The 21,090-nt window shown below is 41.6% G+C and overlaps 1 long non-coding RNA gene across 1 annotated transcript; it reads left to right on the top strand.

Annotated features, from left to right (window-relative positions):
• Nucleotides 1–3,604: 3,604 nt before the first annotated feature.
• On the top strand, nt 3,605–19,857 carry LOC117527035. Its single transcript, XR_004565414.1, has 3 exons — nt 3,605–3,716; nt 4,104–4,110; nt 19,847–19,857. It is a non-coding gene; the product is annotated as an uncharacterized LOC117527035 (long non-coding RNA).
• The last annotated feature ends 1,233 nt before the right edge of the window (nt 19,858–21,090 follow it).

A 21,090-nucleotide genomic window follows, 5' to 3' on the forward strand; every position in this document is an offset into this window, starting at 1 on the left:
CAAGCCTTTTTCTGCACACAACATTGCTCATTGTAACAGCGACGCCCGGTGGCTCACGTGAGAACACATCATGAGTCGTCTGTTGCAACCATGACCAAAAAACAAAGGAAGTTCTCTTTTTGAAGGAATACGAGTGATGTGGGGGTGCTCTTGAGTGTTCCATCAAGTGGTGGGGTGGTACATGATAGCTGCAGTGTTTTGAGGTAAGACACTGACATTTTGTAGACTAAAATAAGCTTAGCCTCCTCTGTACCAGACTAAAAACTTTAGTTGGGTAACGTGAAACTTTATCCCACTAAAAGCTTTGTGCAACGACTAATGTCAAAAAAATCAGTCAACTGAGTTTATTCGACTAAATAAGATTAGACTGCTTTATGAAACTGGGCTCAGGGCTCATAGGTGTTGTAGAACGCTGTAACTAATCATGAACATTTTGAACTTGTTCAAAATTATCGTGAACTACCATTTTGATCCACAAATGTGAATAATCACATTGTAATTTGTGCAGATAGGGGGTGATATGTGTCTTTTACTTTCATCTTACAGATGGCTTTCGCTTTTATTTCCTTACTGCATCTCAAAATAAATCCTTTTTGCTCGAATGTGGATTTGGCTGCAGAGTCGCTTTAATGGAAAATTGAAATTATACACTGAAATTCAAATATAATTCAGGTTCTTTTCTGTTTTGAGAGAAAGTAATCTCAGACCAGAGCAGGCAGCGATCGTGCACAGTGATGTGCACAGTTATGTGCCGTAACTGTGCGCTTGGGGGAGCAGGATGTCAATTAGCATGGCTGGACCTGATGACTGGCAGCTCACAACACATCCGGCAACAGTTGTAAGACTGACTGTTCGCTGTCCTCTTTAAATCTCCTTTGAAAGTATAATATACATCCATAATCCCATGAAAAGCAGGCCGAACTCTAACGAAAAAACATGGTTTCAGATGTGAGCAGATACATTTCAGATACATTATCTGATGATAATTGTGTGACACACAACTTTAGACTGCTGCTTTGGACAATCGGACTTGATTACCTCACATTTATAGTCAGGTTGCCAGTCGAGGTCAAAAATTGCCAATGGGAGACGGCCTATCAGATACATAGATATATGGAACTCAAGCTTCTGTCACACCTGCAACAAAAATGAAACAATTGTGTTTTAAATGTAACACACATGATTGCAACAGTATCACAGTGTTGGTTGTGTGTGCTTGCTCTAGGGGTTGGTAAGGTTAGACCTTACTTGTGTGAAGCACCTTGAGGCAGCTTTGATGTGATTTGGTGCGATATAAACTAAATAAATTGAAATAGAGAAATTCAAGGTATTGTCATTGCCAACCTTGTTAGTGCAATATCTGAAGAACCAGTTGACCAGTTACATTTATATTTAGCATAAGTGTGTACTTGGTTGATCTCCCGACACCAGTCAATTACAGTGACCTTGGGGTCAGTGAGATTTTCAAGACATTGTCAATGTCACCCTTGTTGCACGATATCTTAAGAACCAGTTGCCCAATTTCATTCATATTTAGCATGAGGGTGTACTCAGTTATCATGACCTTGGGATTAATTTCAAGATCACCGAGATATTAAAGGTATTGCCACCCTTGTTAACACAAATTCCCCAACACTTTGTATTAGTGGTTTGTAGTTACCGAAGGGATGTGTTATTTCCTGATGACTCTTGTTTAACATTTCCAGAACATTGTCTGAACCCTTCAGCTGCTCCAACTTTATTGACATGCAGAGGATTACCTACGACATGCAAGCTGAGGTTATTTCATTTGCGAGAGGGCTACATAGGATCCAAGATTAATGATCTACGGCCATAGTTCTCAAACTGTGGTAGAGGTAATAACGCCACTGATCAAATTTCTAACTCATTTATGGTTGTTTGGCTTTTTATCAATGATATATTGGCCAAAAAGAAAAGTTTGAAAGCTGATTACCCGAGGCCAATATATGGCCATCAGGTATGGCGAAGGCCTTGTGTCCGTCCATCTGTCTGTGCTCAGCATAAGTCCAGTCCTGTTCCTACCAGGGTCTTCAAATTCACAGGGAAAATTCTTGGGACACAGACCTTGGACAGGTTCAAAGATGGCTATCCTTGACCTATTCTGAGAGGTCAAAATGTCACATTCTCTTTCCTATTTTTATGCTCATACAGCTGAGAGTAGTTTAGCATTGCGTTATATTTTAGATTTAAGTTGTCAAGAAATGACACACCCAAATTTTCTGAAATATTCAATAGTGTCTGTTGATATTCCCGTCTGAGTTTTATAGACATATTTTTGAAAGTAAATGTTTGCTGTTGTAATCAGCCTGGATGGTTCCTCTCAGAATACACAGGGATCCTTTAAATTTCTCTCACAGTGTTGTTGAAAGATGGTAATAATTTTGAAATTTACAGTTTCCATAGATAATATAGTGTAAATAGGCAAGAACATTAGCATATGAAGAGATTACAACATCACGTCTGTGTGTTAATCACTTTGTTCAAAGTGAAAGTGTTATTTCTGAGAATAAATTTGGTATAAAATGCAACAGTTGATGAAATGTTGTTGAGCATGTGAATGTGAATGTTAAAGTTCACAGATGACAAATATTAGTAATGATAACCCCCTTTCAGCCTATCATCCCTGGTTCTCAAGACCAGGCACCTACTCTGCTCTTCTTTTTTTTTTTTTTTAGATATTTAGATATACCTTAGTATACACTAGTAGAGTTCTACCTTAGAATTGGAATGTATTATAGAAGACATACCTTACTGAATTTTCATATACATAGTTTTTTTTTACATAGTGAGTGCAAACAGGAACTGTCATTTCTACATTTGCAGGAAGGTAACATTATTAGAACCCCTATACCCTCTCCACCCCCTCCCACAGGTGACTCCCCATGACCCCCACCCCAGGATGTCTTCCCCAATAAAAGTAAAACAGAATGATCAAGGTTGGCCATGCTGCACCCTTTAACTAAACTGTGTGCTGGCTCCCAGGCCTGCAGAGTCACTTGCTTGACTCTGTGTATACGGGCGACAGTCCACTCCATCAGGACAATTTCAAGAAATGAATTGACCCACTGCTGCCAAGCCAGGGAATCTGGCGGTTTCCACCTGAGGGCTAGCATCTTCTTGGCTGCTGTGATACCGGGCCATAACATGTGCCTGTATGCTGCAGGGACAGATTTAAAGAAGAATCATCATTGAGCAGAAGTAAAGTCGGGGAGACTGGAATCCTGATCTTAAGAATGTCACTTAGAGTGAGAGAGATTTCATTCCAGAATCTAACCATGCGCCAGTAAACATGCAACAATGGGCAAAGATTGCAATTTGGAGATGTCGTGATTTTCATAGAATAACGCTGCCTAGGGGTGAGGTACATTCTGTGAACATCCTTGTAGTGTATTAATTGATGGTTGGGGTTTTTGGATGTACCACTGAGATTTATCCACACTGTGTCCCAGCAAATCTCTCTATCATTTAGCACATTTATATCTCTATTGCAGATACCCTCTACTGGTAAAGGTTTATGGGATCTAAAAACTGAACTTGTAAATTTAGAAACTGTCCCCTGTGTCGGCCCTACTGAAGTAAGTCATTTGCGTAGAGAGTGTGTGGGGAGAGCAACTCTCCACGGGACATCGTATGCTCGCATAGCTGATCTTAACTGCATATAGAAGAAAAAGGATGAACCTGGAAGGTCAAACTCAGTGTGCAAAGGGCATATTACCAATAAGAAGTGAAAAATTATTGAAAATTGGTGTGTGATCATGCCATTTCTGTGCCAACATGCTTCATTACAAGGCAATAAGATGTGAATAGAAATGAAATAATGGGGCCTAAGCGTAATCTTAATTTTTTCAATGGCATATTAGCATACACCAGATCTTGCAGTCTGTGAGGAAGTACAAGAATCGCCTTAATAGGTCTCCAAGAAACAGAGGAACTAGGATTGAACCATGTAGACAGAGGGCGAAGCACATAAGACCAGAAGTAGATTTTGAAAGTTTATCCCAATATTCCAAAGAGGGAGCAAGAGAGATCATGGAAGAATAAAATTATGAGAGAGTACATCCATTTTAATTCTTGCTATTCAGGCTTGAAGTGAATTTTGAAGATTCGACCCACGCTCAACATCCTTCTCTACGTGGCTGTATATACCTTGGACGCTTTTCTTTTAATAGATATATATTTTATTTATAATTTTTTCAAATAATACAAGAAAACACACAAACAAACAAACAAGGCTCAGATGCGTGACAGTTACAAATGATTACAGATTCACAATGTCAAAATGATGCAGAAATGGACCCCAGATTCTAAAAAAGATGTCCATCGAACTAAGACGGAGTTTCTCCATTTGAATTATGGTCATCATTTCACTGACCCAAAGCTGAAATGAAGGAGGAACAGGGAACTTCCAGTCTCTCAGTATCAGTCTTTTAGCAACCACCAATCCAAGATCCAGGGATTTTCGAATATTGGCAGGCAGAGATCTCAGAGTCTGCCTGCAACCAAAAATAACCAGTCCAGGTTCCGGTTGCAGGTTCGTTTTATATGCTCGGGAAAACCAGTCAAATATTTTTGACCAAAACACTGTCAGAGAAGAGCAGGACCAGAAAGTGTGAGATAGTGTACCATCAGAAACCTTACACCTGTCACACACTGGAGAAACTGACGGATAGATTCTGTGCAATTTGGCTTTTGAGTAATGTAAGCGGTGAACAATATTGAACTGGATTAATTGGTGCCTGCTGTTCAAAGAACAAGTATGAATGTTAGACAGACATGTGCTCCACCTGGAATCAGACAACTCTATACCCAGTTCACCACACCAGGTATCCCTGATTTTTCCAGTTAGTGCAACAGTGCGGTCATCAAACAGGTGCACAATTTTTGTAATCTAGTGTTTGGAGTCAGAAGGGCTATTAAAAATGTCAAAAAAAATCATGCCAGATTGGGAAATTTTTTAAATTTTCAAATTTGGTTTGGGCATAATGCCGGACCTGCAGGTACCGAAAAAAGTGTGAACTGGACAAAGTATACTTTTCTTTCAATTGATCAAATGATGCAAATTTACCGTCAATGTATAAATCTTTGATAGACACCAAGCCCCTCTGTCTCCAAACACAAAAAGACTTGTCATGCCAAGGAGGCATAAAATCATGATTAAAACATATAGGAACCTGTACTGATGTTTCTGGTAATGACAAAAAGCTCCTAATTTGGTTTAAAATTCTTAATGACTGCCTTAAGGGAAAAGATAGACTCTTATGAAACTCTGAATTCTCAAACTTTGAAAATAGCATAGCTGGCAGAGAGGAATTGTTCACACAGTTGGCTTCCATTTTAACCCACACTGGCGTTGTTGGGGTCTGAGTATCTTGCAGGCCCTGTCACCAAAAAATCAACGCTCTAACATTAGCAGCCCAGTAGTAGCGTTTAAACACCGGGAGGCCCAGTCCCCCCTCCGTTCTAGGTTTCTGTAAATGTATTTTTGAGACCCTGGCATTTCTGCCATTCCAGATATAAGATAAGGTAATTGAGTCTAACTCTTTAAAGAAGGCAGCAGTAAGGTAGATTGGGAGATTTTGGCATAAATATGAAAATCTAGGAAGAGAGACCATTTTTATGGAGTTTATATGCCCCACCATAGACAGAGGTAGAAGTTTCCAGCATTCAATATTCTGCTTTAAGCTTGATATAAATTCCATAAAATTCAATTTAAATATCAACTTTGGGTCCTTAGGTATAAACAGGCCTAAGTAAGTGAAATAGTTGTCAATTATTTTGAATGGAACCCCTTGCAGAAAACCTGGTGAATACACCTTGGAAAGAGGCATAAACTCACTTTTGGACCAATTGATCATGTAGCCTGATATTTTGCCAAAAGATGTAATTAAACTGAGTACAACCGGAATAGAGTCCTCAGAATTACGCAAATACAGAATTACGTCATCGGCGTACAAGCTGATGCGCGTTTCTGTGTCTCCGATCTGAAGTCCCTTCACTTGTGGGTGGGTTCTTATTGTTTCAGCTAGTGGTTCCAGAGCAATCGCGAAGAGAGCCGGTGACAGCGAACAGCCCTGTTGTACTGAGTGCTGCAAAGAAAACGAGGCCGAACGGTCTCCATTTGTCAGTACAGAACACATTGGTTTTGCATAAATCAGTTTCACCCAGGATATAAAAGTTTGACCAAATCCAAACCTGCGTAATGACTCTAGCATGTAAGGCCACTCAACCTGGTTGAAGGCTTTTTGTGCATCAAGGGATAAGATGGAGGCACCTGGAGTGTTACTATAATCAGAGTAAACAGTGTTAAGTAATCGCCTAACATTGGAAAATTAAAATTTGCCTGGAATGAATCCAGTCTGATCGGGGTGTATAATCGAAGCCAAATGTCTGTTCAGTCTAGTCGACAAGATTTTGCTTATTATTTTACGATCAACATTCTGTAGCGCTATTGGCCTATAGCTTGCAGGGTCAGTTTCATCTCTGCCCTTTTTCAAAATAAGTGAAATGTTAGCTTCATATAAGGTTTTTGGTAATTCTTCATTATTTTTCGAGTCACGAATCATCCTGAGCAGGAGTGGCGCCAGGATGTCAGAAAATTTCTTGTAAAATTCAGAACTAAAACCATCAGGACCTGCTGCTTTACCTGACAGGAGTGATTTCATAGCAGCAGTAACCTCTTGTAGAGTAAAGTCGGAGTCAAGGTGCTCCTTAGCGGTGTCACTCAGGCTGGGTAACTGGAGAGAGTTTAAAAAGTCATCAAAATTTGATTGTGAAACAACATTTTTGGACGAATAAAGATCACTGTAGAATTCTGCAAAACGATTGTTTATGTCAACAGGATTGCTTAACACTGTGCCAGCTCTTGATTTTATATTGCGAATTGCTCTGGAAGCTTGTGCATCTTAAAGTTGTGCTAGTAGTTTACCAGGCTTGTCTCCTAGCTCGAAGTGATTCTTCCTCAATTTCAAAAGCGTATTTTTCACTTGGTCACTCAAAATTCCGTTGTACTCATATTTAAGTTTAAGCATTTCTTTATAATCATCAGGTGACTTGGTGTTCTGATAAGCTCTTTCCAAACCAGGGAGAGTATTATTGATTACTGTTAAACGATTATCTCTCTGTCTTTTCAGAGCTGAAGTGTAAGACATCACATCCCCCTGTATTACCACCTTTAATGTCTCCCAAAGGGTCGAATCAGACACCTCACCATTATCATTCAGGTCTATAAAATCTTTCAACTTAGATGTCATGTCTTTAACAAATTTATCATCCCAGAGTAAATTTGAATTAAAACGCCAAGAATATGTCCGTCTGGGAAGAGAGAGATTCAATGATATTGTTAGAGGGCTGTGATCAGAAATTAAAATATTGTGATATCTAGAGCTAGTGATTTGGGAAATAAGATTAGAGCTAGTTAAAAAATAATCAGTCCAATCCTACTATAACATTTATGCACGTTTGAGTAAAATGAGTACTCCTTATCTGTTGGATGCTGGTTCCTCCAAATATCCACTAAGTTTCTCGTTTTTAGCAGGTTGTTAAGAAACCTTACAGAAGCAATTTCTGGTGCCGGCTTTGTAGATAATCTATCTAGAAAGGGGTCCAAGTAACAGTTTAAATCTCCGGCAATTATTAGGTTTGAATCATCCTCGTCAGGCAGCTGATCAAAAACTTTTCTAAAAAAAATCAGGCTCATCCGCATTCGGGCCATATATGTTAAGGAATGTTAGTTTGAGTTTATAACACCGGTGACTAGCACAAATCTTCCGATAACTGTAACTGTAATAACTGTAGTGGCCTGAAATGGAATATTTTTCCGGAATAATATAGCCACACCACGGGCATGTGATGTGAATGGTGACTGATAAATTTGGGCTATCCAATTACACCTTAAACTGTGTTGTGCAGTTTTATTAATATGAGTTTCTTGCAGAAAAACAATATCAGCTGACAAAGACTTTAAATGTCTGAAAACGTTTCCCCTTTTAATCACACTGCCAAGCCCCCTGACGTTCCAGGAAACCAATTGCAGATCTCTGCCTCCTACATGAATGCTATTCTGCACATCCGACATTTGAAAAAAACAGTATACAGTAAATAATGATTAGCAACTGCAATATTACAAAACTTAAAACGAAACTTATGCATCTGAGCCTACGAACACAAACATGACACCGCAACACCCCTCCCACCTCCCACTGCACCATGTCACCTGAACAAGACGTGAAGCATCCCCTCATTTTAACTGGAGCTACCAGACAGGTAATAGAACTCACAATTCCCGGTGCTCCCCACCACAAAGTACGCACATTAACTAAATGTCGCTGAACACCACATTTAAAACATTAAACACAGTGCGCCCCCTGAAAGGGTTAATGCTGCGCTCGAAAAACGAAAAAAAAAAAAAATTCAGTGGCGCACTTACCAAAGTATGACTATCACAGCAGTTCTGGATGAAACTTTAAAGCATCACGCTCAAAAACTAAAATAATTTAATCTTTTACTGAACCATTGCCTCCTCTCTTCAAACGCGCCACCCAGGCTGCCGCTGGGTCGCTGTAGATCACCGGTGCGTCCTCACCGCGCCACTGGACGTGGAGCCTGGCTGGGTAGCGCAGAAAGTGTTTGATTCCCCCTTCTCTCAGAGCCTGCATCACGTCTCGGAAAGCGCGGCGGTGGTTCATGACCTTGCTGGTGTAGTCCGGGAAAATGAGGACCTTGTTCCCCTTATACTCCATCAGTTGCGCCCCAGCGAGGCGCATTATCAGCTCTTTCACCTGAAAGTGATGGATCCGAGCCACAATGATGCGCAGCTTGCCACCAGGCGCTCGTTTGGGATGCAGTGATCGGTGCGCGCGATCAACTTTTACAGTCTGTGGGAAATGTTGTTTGCCAAGCAGTTCAGGAATAAGGCTAGAGACAAACTCAGTCGGCCGCCCCTCTTCTGAAGCTTCTTTAATCCCAACAATCTTAATATTGTGTCTCCGAGAGCAAGCCTCCAGATCTAGCACTTTTGTATGGAGCCCACTAACATATTTGCTCAAGTGCTCACATTTAGCTTCCAGGGCCTCCACGCGCTCATCAAGTGTCACAATCATCTGCTCTTGATTGTCAATGCGGCTCCGTAACTCTGTTTGCGCAGTGAGCACAGACTGGAACTTTGTTTCAAAAGCGTCGAAACGTTCCCCCAATCTCCCCACAACCGAGTCCGACATCTCTTTGCATATCTCTTTACATATTTCATACATCCGAGCCTTATCATTTGGTGCCTTTCCATTAGCTTTAGCCGCAGTTTCAATGGGGATGCTGTCAGCATTAGCATTAGCGATGAATCCATCGATGGTTTTATTTTTGCCTGAGGCAGCTTTTGGCGGAGCCATCTTCAAGTTTAGAAAGTCCAGCCCTTGAGGCAAAGGCACAAGCACAAAATACCCGCTTCTGAGAGGATTTAGCGTGGCGTAAAAAAGTTTTGTTAAAGTTGTGGTGGAGAGCTCAAGCTAAACACGTCTACATGCCGCGCCTGCGCACTAGCGCCCCCTACCTTGGACGCTTTTAATTGCAATTGATGACGTAGAGGGAAAAATTTCAACTCCAAGATATTCAAAACTTTTAACTACTGGTATATGAGAGGGTGTCATGGTTACAAACTGAACAAGGAAGGACACAGTGCAGAACTCAGATACAGGAAGGATTGTTCAAAAGGCTTTAGTCATAGTTCAGGCTGGATTCAGTACATGGTATAACAGGCAGCACAAAGTAACAGTTTCCAAAACATGAGATCAGTAGTGAGGTCAGTAGACAGGCAAGAGGTCGGTACACAGTGTGGCAAAGACAAGGGACAAGGACACTGGGACATGAAAGCTAGAAATGCAGGCATGGGGCACAAATAATCAGGCAGAGGAGTGCAGGAAACAAGGGGCTTAAGAACAGAAGTAATCAGAGACAAATCAGATGCAGGTGGAGCAGAATGACCAGGAAGAAGGCGTGGTCAAAGAAGAGGGAACCAGACACACCCACACCAAGACACAGTGCTAGTCAAGAGAGTGCCAACACAAAACACCAACCAAAACTGCACAGAAAAAACCTACACAACAATAACTACAAAATAAAGCACACAGATTACCCACAACCCCACATCATGACAGAGGGTAAGGGAAGTTGAAGTGCAGCTAAATTTAAATGCATCAGCACTGCCTTTGTCCAATTAATTTTGTATCCAGAGAGAGCTGAATGTATCAAAAGAAGAAAGTAGATGTGGTTTTGAGGAACCAGCACGGCTGGATATCATCAGCGTACAGGGATATTTAATGTTCAGTGTTACAAAAAACAATGGGACGTATTGAAGGATGTCTTATTGTCTGCACTTATGGCTCGAGGGAAAGGGCAAAGAGTAAAGGTGAAAGACGGCAGCCCTGGCGGGTACCCCTTAATATTAGAAACTGTGGCCTGTGCAGACTACTGCTGAGGCATTTGCGTATAAAACATATTAATAAATTGCATACCTCGCCCAAATTTGTCCAACGTGGTCCATTACTGAAATTATTTTTGATATATACCACTACTAGACATACGAGGTCTGTCAATAAAGTATAGGTCCTTTTTATTTTTTTCAAAAACTATATGGATTTCATTCATATGTTTTTACGTCAGACATGCTTGAACCCTCGTGCACATGCGTGAGTTTTTCCACGCCTGTCGGTGACGTCATCCGCCTGTGAGCACTCCTTGTGGGAGGAGTCATCCAGCCCCTCGTCGGAATTCCTTTGTCTGAGAAGTTGCTGAGAGACTGGCGCTTTGTTTGATCAAAATTTTTTCTAAACCTGTGAGACACATCGAAGTGGACACGATTCGAAAAATTAAGCTGGTTTTTGGTGTAAATTTTAACGGCTGATGAGAGATTTTGAGGTGATACTGTCGCTTTAAGGACTTCCCACGGAGCGAGACGTCGTGCAGCGCTCTCAGGCGCCGTTGTCAGCCTGTTTCAAGCTGAAAACCTCCACATTTCAGGCTCTATTGATCCAAGACGTCGTGAGAGAACAGAGAAGTTTCAGAAGAAGTCGGTTTCAGCATTTTATCCGGATATTCCACTGTTAAAGGAGATTTTTTTCATGAAGGACGTGCGGGCGGATTGCAGCGTCGGCCGACGCTGCGCCACAGGAAAAACACCTCTGTTGGAAGCCTTAAGGACAAGTTGGAACATGTCCAGCTGTTAAACAATTTCTCATATACTCACTCCACTGAAAGCCATCAAAAGCCGCCTGGATTTTACAAATGGTTATCAACACAGAGGTGTTTTTCCTGTGCCACCGCACCGCGCCGGCTGCGTCCCGACGCGTGGACCCGTCCGCACGTCTTTCATTAAAAAAATCTCCTTTAACAGTGGAATATCCGGATAAAATGCTGAAACTGACTTCTTCTGAAACTTCTCTTTTCTCTCACGACGTCCTGGATCAATAGAGCCTGAAATGTGGAGGTTTTCAGCTTGAAACAGGCTGACGACGGCGCCTGAGAGCGCTGCGCGACATCTCGCACCGTGGGAAGTCCTTAAAGCGACAGTATCACTTCAAAATCTCTCATCAGCCGTTAAAATTTTCACAGAAAACCAGCTTAATTTTTCGAACCGTGTCCACTTCGATGTGTCTCACAGGTTTAGAAAAAATTTTGATCAAACAAAGCGCCAGTCTCTCAGCAACTTCTCAGACAAAGGAATTCCGACGAAGGGCTGGACGACTCCTCCCACAAGGAGTGCTCACAGGCGAATGACGTCACCGACAGGCGTGGAAAAACTCACGCATGCGCACAAGGGTTCAAGCATGTCTGACGTAAAAACATATGAATGAAATCCATATAGTTTTTGAAAAAAATAAAAAGGACCTATACTTTATTGACAGCCCTCGTATGTAATGTCCATAAACAATGAAAAACATCCCAATTTCCAAGATCAGTCACAAAAACTCCATGTACTCTTATGTTTTAATATTTTTGGATTAGTAAATGAACATAATGAACAGCAAGAAAACATGGTATTTTGTGCTGTGAGTAATAGAAATGTGCCAGACATAACTTTTGATCAGGATTTTTCTGTTGTCTATGGTCTATGGTGCAAACACTTTCCGTTGCCACACCATAGCAGTGCTCTAACACTGCACCTCACCACACCTCATTTTAAAACAAACACACCAGAAACTGTGCACAGAGGAGTGCATGTGTACTAGCTATTTATAGGATGTTGCTCCTTGCACACTTGCACTGTGCCGGGAAGGTGGGGCGAGATAGGGCCCACGCTGTGGCCCAAAAAAATGTACTGGCTGGATGTCACAGTTCTGGGAAGAGGAAGAAAGTTATAATGTATTTGTTTCTGTTCTCGTCCTAGTTGGTGGGACTGTGTTAATTCCAGATTTCCTCTGAGAGGTAAGAATTTCTACATCAATGAACACTGATGGAGCTCCTCCTCGAGCTTTTAAAACACCTGCTGACTGCATCAGCTCCACTGGAGGACTATTTTTTTTTTCTCCACAACTCTTACGAGGTCTGTCCATAAAGTATCGTACCTTTTAATTTTTTTCAAAAACTATATGGATTTCATTCATATGTTTTTACGTCAGACATGCTTGAACCCTCCAGCTCTCCACAAGTTCTTTTATACTCACTCGACTGGTAAGCACTGAAAGCCGAGATAGACATGTCCAAACTTGTCCTCTAACACTCTGAAACGGAGGTGTTCCTTTGTCTCGCTTCATCAGCGAATCGGTCGTGACGCGCGAAGCCGCCGCGCGGCTTTCCGTGACAAAATCTCTTGTTAAAAGTGAAATCTGCCGGAAAATGGCTGATGTCCAGGTCTTGTGATAACCAGAGAAAGAGCACACGACGGTCTCGTATCCACAGAGCCATCAGCTTAGAAATGATCCAGTGGTTTGTGCCGCGTCGTCGCAGCTCGCAGCGCGGCGCACCGACCGTCCTTTAAAGGGGTCCTTAAACCTGTAGTTAAAGTCCTTATTCTCTGTGAAGCCCGTAAAATTTTCACTGAAAGCCAGATAAATTTTCGAATGGTTTCCAGGTGCCAGTCTCTAACAGCTTCTGAAAAAATTCTGATGGAAAAAAAGTCCTTTTCATTCCGCCATTTCCAGACAATGAAAATCCGACGAGGGGGCGGGACCACTCCTTCCACAAGGCGTGCTCACAGGCGAATGACGTCACCGACAGGCGTGGAAAAACTCACGCATGCGCACGAGGGTTCAAGCATGTCTGACGTAAAAACATATGAATGAAATCCATATAGTTTTTGAAAAAAATAAAAAGGTACGATACTTTATGGACAGACCTCGTATATCTTCTGGGGAAAGTGAAACAGATCAGAAATATACTCCTGTGTGTTGACTGAAGTAAGTGATCAAAATGCTTCCACCCTCAGCTGTGGTTTTGGGAAGGACAGAGAGTCAGCGAAGAGATCACTGGAAAACACGGCGTTCAGTGGTGAAGCTAATAAGCTGTTTCTGGCCAGATGTTTTACTGTGCAGACTGTTATCGTAAGTGAATTACATATCAGCCTCTCTCCGTACACACTGTGCCGTGTCTCCTTTGCCCACTTTGTGGTCAGGGAGTCTGACTGCAGTCTTGAATTTAACGCCCATTAATGTCTTTATAGCTCAGCTCCAGAGTTTGACCGATTCTGGCCTGGTATGTCTTTTCATGATTAGAGTTATTCAACTAATTATGAATAATTATTTTGTTTATATTGATATTAGCCTTCATTTAATATTTGAATAATCGCCTTCAAAACTATTTTCACTGACCAGCCTGCAAATGACCAGAATATCATAAAAAATAGTTTTGGTAATAACTATAACTACTCCTTTTTTCTTCTTCTTCTTCCTCTTACTTTGGCTGCTCCCAATGGGGTCACCACAGCAGCTCAATCGTTTCCATGTCCTCTGCATCTTCTTCTGTCACTCCAACCACCTTCATGTCCTCCCTCAGCACATCCATAAACCTCCTCTTTGGCCTCCCTCTTCTCCTCCTGCCTGGTGACTCCATCCTCAGCATCCTTCTCCCTATATACCCTGGGTCCCTCCTCTGCACATGTCCAAACCATCTCAATCTCTCCTCTCTGTCTTTGTCTAAAAATGTCCCGTCTGAGCTGTCCTTCTGATATGTTCATTCCTAATCCTGTCCATTCTTGTCACTCCTAAAGAGATTTGCAAGATTTTCAGCTCTGCCACCTTCAGCTCTGCCTCCTGTCTTTTTTTTAGTGCCACCGTCTTTAAGCCGTACAAGATGGCTGGTATCACTACTGTCTTGTAGACTTTCCCCTTCACTCTTGATGGGGAGGTGATGGTCCAGTGATTAAACGTTGGGCTTCAGACCAGAGGTTCCTCTGTTCAAACCCCAGTCTGGCCGGAAAATCACTAAGGGCCCTTGGGAAAGGTCCTTAAACCCCGAGTTGCCCCCGGTGTGTAGTGAGCGCCTTGGTTGGCAGCATCCTGACATCAAAGTGTGTCTGGGTGAATATGAGGCATAATCGTAAAGGACTTTGAGTGTCTGATGCAGATGGAAAAGAGTGACATGAATGCAGTCCAATTACAATATTCTTTTGTCAGAAATCGCTCCTGTCATCGTTCTCCACTCCCTCCACCCTGCCTGCACTCTCTTCTTCGCCTCTCTACCACACTCCCTTACTTTGGAAATTTGACCCCAAGTATTTAAACTCATCTACTTTCACCACTTCTACTCTTTGTAACTGCACTATTCCACTGGGCTTCCTCTCATTCACACACATGTACTCAGTCTTGCTGCTACTGACCTTCATTCCCCTTCTTTCCAGAGCATATCTCTACATTTCCAGGCAAGACTCAACTTGCTCTCTGTTCTCACTACAGATCACAATGTCATCTGGAAACATCATAGTCCATGGAGACTCCTGTCTGAGCTCATCAGTCAACCTGTCCATCACCACTGCAAACAAGAAAGGACTCAGAGCTGATCCTTGGTGTAATCCCACCTCCACCTTAAATGAGTCTGTCATTCCTACTGCCCATGTCATCACTGTCACACTATCCTTGTACATGTCCTTACATACTTCTCTCCTACTCCAGATTTCCTCATACAATACCACAACTCTTCTCTTGCCACCCTGTCATAAGCTTTTCCTAAATCCCCAAACACACAGTGTAACTCTTTCTGACCTCTACACTTCTCCAACAGTACTCTCTGTCATGTTTTGTCCCTAGTCCAGCCCAGTGTCATGTTTTGCTCCCCTGTCTTAGTCTGCTTCCCTTTCTTTGTTCTTCTGTCTGGCTCTGATCGTTGATGTTCTGTTTTTACCACTTTAATCATTGGTTGTATTATGTTATACTTTAACCCTATAGTGAGTTCCATTCTAGTTTAGTCTCTGTCTTTTATTTTCTTGTTGTTCTTTCATTGTGTTTATGTTAGTCTTTGGTGGTTATCTGTTATACATCAGCCACATATTTACTAGTTATTCTGTTTATTTTGCATTGTGTCTTTTTATATGAATGTTTGTGTTATGTTTTTGTGCTGTTTGCTTACGTTGCCTCTTGGCCAGGTCACCATTGCAAATGAGAATTGGTTCTCAATTGGTAAACCTGGTAAAATAAAGGTTAAATAAATAAATAAAAACATGTTGAGTACTGTTCTAGTTTAGACCCAGCCTTTTATTTTCTGTTGATCTTTTTCAGTTCTTACATTTGTTGATTCTGTGTTCCTTTCACCATTGGATTTTCTTTATCTTTATTTCTTATACGCTTCGGATTTGTCTTGTCACTGTCATGCTCCTGTTGCTGCTGCTTTTGTTTGACACGCCCACCTATCACTCCACTCTTGTCTCCTGTCTCACCTTTGTCTCGTCCGGCCACGCCTTCTTTCCTGCACCTGTTTCACCTCATGCCCTGATTAATCTCTGTATTTAAGCCCCATGAGTTCCGTTGTCCTTTGGTAGTTTATTGTGCCTCCTGCCTTGTGCATACGCCCTCGTTCCAAGTCATCCTTGTTTTGCCATAGTTCTGTGCTCTCGTCTTATTCGGTCCTTGCTTGTTTTTTTTACCTCACTTCTGCCTCAGCCTGTGAACCTGCTTCTCTGTGTCTGAACCTCGCTTGCTTTTTGACGTCATTTTGCCACCTCCTGTGTACCTGTTTCTCTGTGCTGGAACTTCGCTCATTTTTTGACCAGGCCTCCGCCTCACGACCATCTGTACCTCATTGTTATCGACCTCAGCCTGTTTTTGACAAAGCCTTTTACTAATCCCACATCAGAGTCATGAGTCTGCATGTGTGTCCACCTGCCTGCCGTGCCATGCCTCCTCACTTCCTGACACTCTCAGAGTAAACGTTGCATCTGTAGTGCTCTTTCTCGTCATGAAACCAAATTGCTGCTCATAGATCTTTACATGTTTTCTAAGCCTAGCTTCTACTACTCTTTCCCATAATGTCATGCTGTGGATGATCAGTTTAATGCCTCTGTAGTTATTGCAGCTCTGCACATCACTCTTGATTTAAAAATAGGAACAAGCACACTTTGTCTCCACTCCTCAGACATCCTCTTACTTTCCAAGATTTTATTAAACAATCTGGTTAGAAACTCCACTACTATCTGTCCTAAACTTTTCCATGCCTCCACTGGAATGTCATCTGGATCGACTGCCTTTCCACTTTTCATCCTGTTCTTTGCTGCCTTCAGTTCATCCTTACTAATTTCTTGCACTTCCTGATTTACTCTCATCACATTATCAAGCCATTTTTCTCTCTCATTTTCTTGATGCATCAGCTGCTCAAAATATTTGCTCCACCTTCTCAACATACACTCCCCGAGTTAGCACTTTACCTTTGTCTGGTCACTCTGTACAAGTCCTTTCCTCTTTCCTTACTGTTCAACTTCTTGTACAGCTTATCCCTTTTCCTTAGCTTTTGCCACTTCTCTTTTCACCTTATGCTGCATCTCCTTGTACCACTGTTTACTTTCTTCATCTCTCCAACTATCCCAATTCTTTTTTGTCAACTTCTTTCTCCATATTCTTTCCTGAACATCTTTGTTCCACCACCAAGTCTCCTTGTGTTCCTTCTACTGTCCAGATGTCAAATCAAGTCAATTTCAAATCAATTTTATTTATATAGCGCCAAATCACAACAAACAGTTGCCCCAAGGCCCTTTATATTGTAAGGCAAATGCCATACAATAATTACAGAAAAACCCCAGTGGTCAAACCGACCCCCTATGAGCAAGCACTTGGCGACAGTGGGAAGGAAAAACTCCCTTTTAACAGGAAGAAACCTCCAGCAAAACCAGGCTCAGGGAGGGGCAGTTTTCTGCTGGGACTGGTTGGGGCTGAGGGGAGAGAATCAGGAAAAAGGCATGCTGTGGAAGAGAGCAGAGATCAGAGAGCAGAGATCAATCACCAATTATTAAAAGCAGAGTGGTGCATACAGAACAAAAAGAGGTGATTAAAAAGAAACACTGGGTGCATCATGGAAAACCCCCCAGCAGTCTAAGTCTATAGCAGCATAACTAAGGGATGGTTCAGGGTCACCTGATCCAGCCCTAACTATAAGCTTTTTCAAAAAGGAAAGATTTAAGCTTAATCTTAAAAGTAGAGAGGGTGTCTGTCTCCCTAATCCGAATTGGGAGCTGGTTCCACAGGAGAGGAGCCTGAAAGCTGAAGGCTCTGCCTCCCATTCTACTCTTACAAACCCTAGGAACTACAAGTAAGCCTGCAGTCTGAGAGCGAAGCGCTCTATTGGGGTGATATGGTACTAAGAGGTCCCTAAGATAAGATGGGACCTGATTATTCAAAACCTTATAAGTAAGAAGAAGAATTTTAAATTCTATTCTGGAATTAACAGGGAGCCAATGAAGAGAGGCCAATATGGGTGAAATATGCTCTCTCCTTCTAGTCCCCATCAGTACTCTAGCTGCAGCATTTTGAATTAACTGAAGGCTTTTCAGGGAACTTTTAGGACAACCTGATAATAATGAATTACAGTAGTCCAGCCTAGAAGAAATAAATGCATGAATTAGCTTTTCAGCATCACTCTGAGACAAGACCTTTCTAATTTTAGAGATATTGCGCAATTGCAAAAAAGCAGTCCTACATATTTGCTTAATATGCGCAGTGAAGGACATATCCTGATCAAAAATGACTCCAAGATTTCTGACAGTATTACTGGAGGTCAGGGTAATGCCATCCAGAGTAAGGATCTGGTTAGACACCATGTTTCTAAGATTTGTGGGGCCAAGTACAATAACTTCAGTTTTATCTGAATTTAAAAGCAGGAAATTAGAGGTCATCCATGTCTTTATGTCTGAAAGACATTCCTGCAGTTTAATTGGTGTGTGTCATCTGGCTTCATGGATAGATAAAGCTGGGTATCATCTGCATAACAATGAAAATTTAAGCAATGCTTTATAATAACACTGCCTAAGGGAAGCATGTATAAAGTGAATAAAATTGGTCCTAGCACAGAACCTTGTGGAACTCCATAATTAACCTTAGTCTGTGAAGAAGACTCCCCTTTACATGAACAAATTGTAATCTATTAGATAAATGTTATTCAAACCACTGCAGCACAGTGCCTTTAATACCTATGGCATATCTATGTCACACCTAGGACCCTCCTAGCTGTCTCTCTCATCACATCTGCAGTACTTTTACAGTTGTCCAAAATTTCTTCCCCTCCATCCATTGCCTCTCTCATGTGATCACTGAATTTCACACAGTACTCCTCCTTCAGCTCCCACCATTTGATCCTTTGTTTAGCTCTGATTCTCTTCCTCTTCTTCACCTCTAAAGTCATCCTACAAACCACCATCCTATACTGTCTGACAACACTCTCCACTGACACCACCTTAAAGTCTCTAATTTCTTTTAGGTTGCATCTCCTACAAAGAATGTAGTCCACCTGTGTGCACCTTCCTCCACTCTTATGTCACCCTGTTCTCCTCCCTTTTCTTAAACTAGCATAACTAGTCCTTTCTCAGTGGATTAATGAATGTCCTATATTTAAGTGTATGTCATGAATAAATCGTTCATATTTAACCTCTCCACAAAACATTTAAAACCATTTCATTCGCGCACCTCCAGCAATAATGTCAAAACATGAATGCAGAATTTCAGGGGTGGGACTAGAAATTTTTTTACGGGGGAATGGCATTTAAACAACACAGAAAACAGTAAAAATTATAGCCCTCGGTTCTCTTTCATGATAGCAAAAGAATATTATTGTAATGTATAAGTTTTTTGGGGGGGTTACTAAAAGGTATTAAAAGCTATCTTTGGTCAAATAAAAATTCAAACTTTTCTCTCCTTTCCCTCGCAAATGCAGAGAAAATGCATGCAACGGTTACTTTTTGTTCCAACTTATGTCTCCTTCCAGAATGAGCCATTATTAATCACTTTTAGGGCTGCATTATTTGACCAAAAAGTTATGTTGCAATTATTGTGATAAATGTTTGTAACGTTAATCTGAAAAGTTACGTATGTACGAAGTCTGTTAGAAAAGTATCCGACCTTTTTATTTTTTTCAAAAACTATATGGATTTGAATCATGTGTGCTTGCATCAGACAAGCTTGAACCTTCGTGCGCATGCGTGAGTTTTTTCACGCCTTTCGGTTGCATCATTCACCTGTGGGCAGGCTTTGAGTGAGCACTGGTCCAACCCCCCTCGTCAGATTTTTATTGTTTAGAAATGACGGAGCGACTGCCGCTTTGTTCCATGAAAATTTTTTCAGAAACTCTGCCAGACAGCCAGATGGAAACCATTTGGAAGATTCAGATGGCTTTCGGTGAAGATTCTGTCCGTATCACACAGATTAAGGACCATTAAAACTGGATTAAAAACGGCCCACGACGGCGGAGGGCGCACCGCGCCCCGAGCGGCCATCGACAGGCTGGAACAAGCAGATCACTTCCAAATTTAAGGCTCTGTTGATGGAGGACGTCATGTGACTAGCAGAGAAGTTTCAGAAGAGGTCGGGATCAGCACTTTATCGGCACATTCCACTGTTAAAGGAGATTTTGTAATGAAAGACGTTCGGACGGATTCGCGCGTCGGGACGCAGCCGCTCATGGAGCTGGACAAACAACACCTCTGTGTTGTAAGTCTCACAGGACAAGTTGGAACATGCCCAGCTGTTAAACAATTTCTCGGATACTCACTCGACTGAAAAGCCACCGAAAGGCGTCTGAATCTTACGAATGGTTTCCAACACGGAGGTGTAGGTAACAATTATGATGGATGAAAATTGTGTGTCATCTGACTCTGTAACCAAGCTATTTTATTTTTATGACAAGTGGGGTTATTTATGGCCCATTATATTTTATACAGGATTTTTTTTTTTTTCTTAATGGCTGTATTTGTGCTTATTATACTTAAACTGCTTCCTTTATGACTGACAGATATTTGAAAAAATCTTCTAATATAATTAATTATGATTTAACAGTATTTTTACTGTTACCAGTTATTTTCGTAATCTAGACATCCTAGGCTTTCTAATGATAGCAAATATATAGGTTGGTGGTGGGGTGCACACCAGACCATGCTGGCCCATGGCCTACTTCTCCTGGAATTAATTGTCAGTGCTAGGCTGTGGACCTCACCTTTTGTGTTTATGTGATTTATTTGGTTTAATGAAAGCTCAGTTTCAGCACTTGTCCTGACGCACAGAGATTTGTAGTTAGTTTAATTATATTCAAAGTAAGTGTTTCTATGCTTTAAAAAAACAGCTGTTTTCAGAGTCAGCAGACCTGACAGCAGTCACAGGAGGAGTTTTGTTTGTGTGTTTGTGCCTTGGTGAAATTATTTGTTGTTATTTCAGTGATATCTGATATCATTGGTTGTTGTCCTGTTCACAGTGTTTGTGTGCAGACGTCAGAAAGGGTTGTGGTCTTGCTGTTGCAGTCATACATATTTTGGTTTGCAGCTGTAAGTGTGTATGTCATAGTTTTGTGGTGTTACGTCTTTGTCAACCATGTGATGTGTAATGCAGTCATAACACACATCCTAAGAAAATGCAGACAAGGTGTGTGTGTCAGTGCCTTCAGACACAGAAATCACATTTG

The sequence above is a fragment of the Thalassophryne amazonica genome, chromosome 15 (assembly GCF_902500255.1).
Source record: "Thalassophryne amazonica chromosome 15, fThaAma1.1, whole genome shotgun sequence".
Taxonomy (NCBI): domain Eukaryota; kingdom Metazoa; phylum Chordata; class Actinopteri; order Batrachoidiformes; family Batrachoididae; genus Thalassophryne; species Thalassophryne amazonica.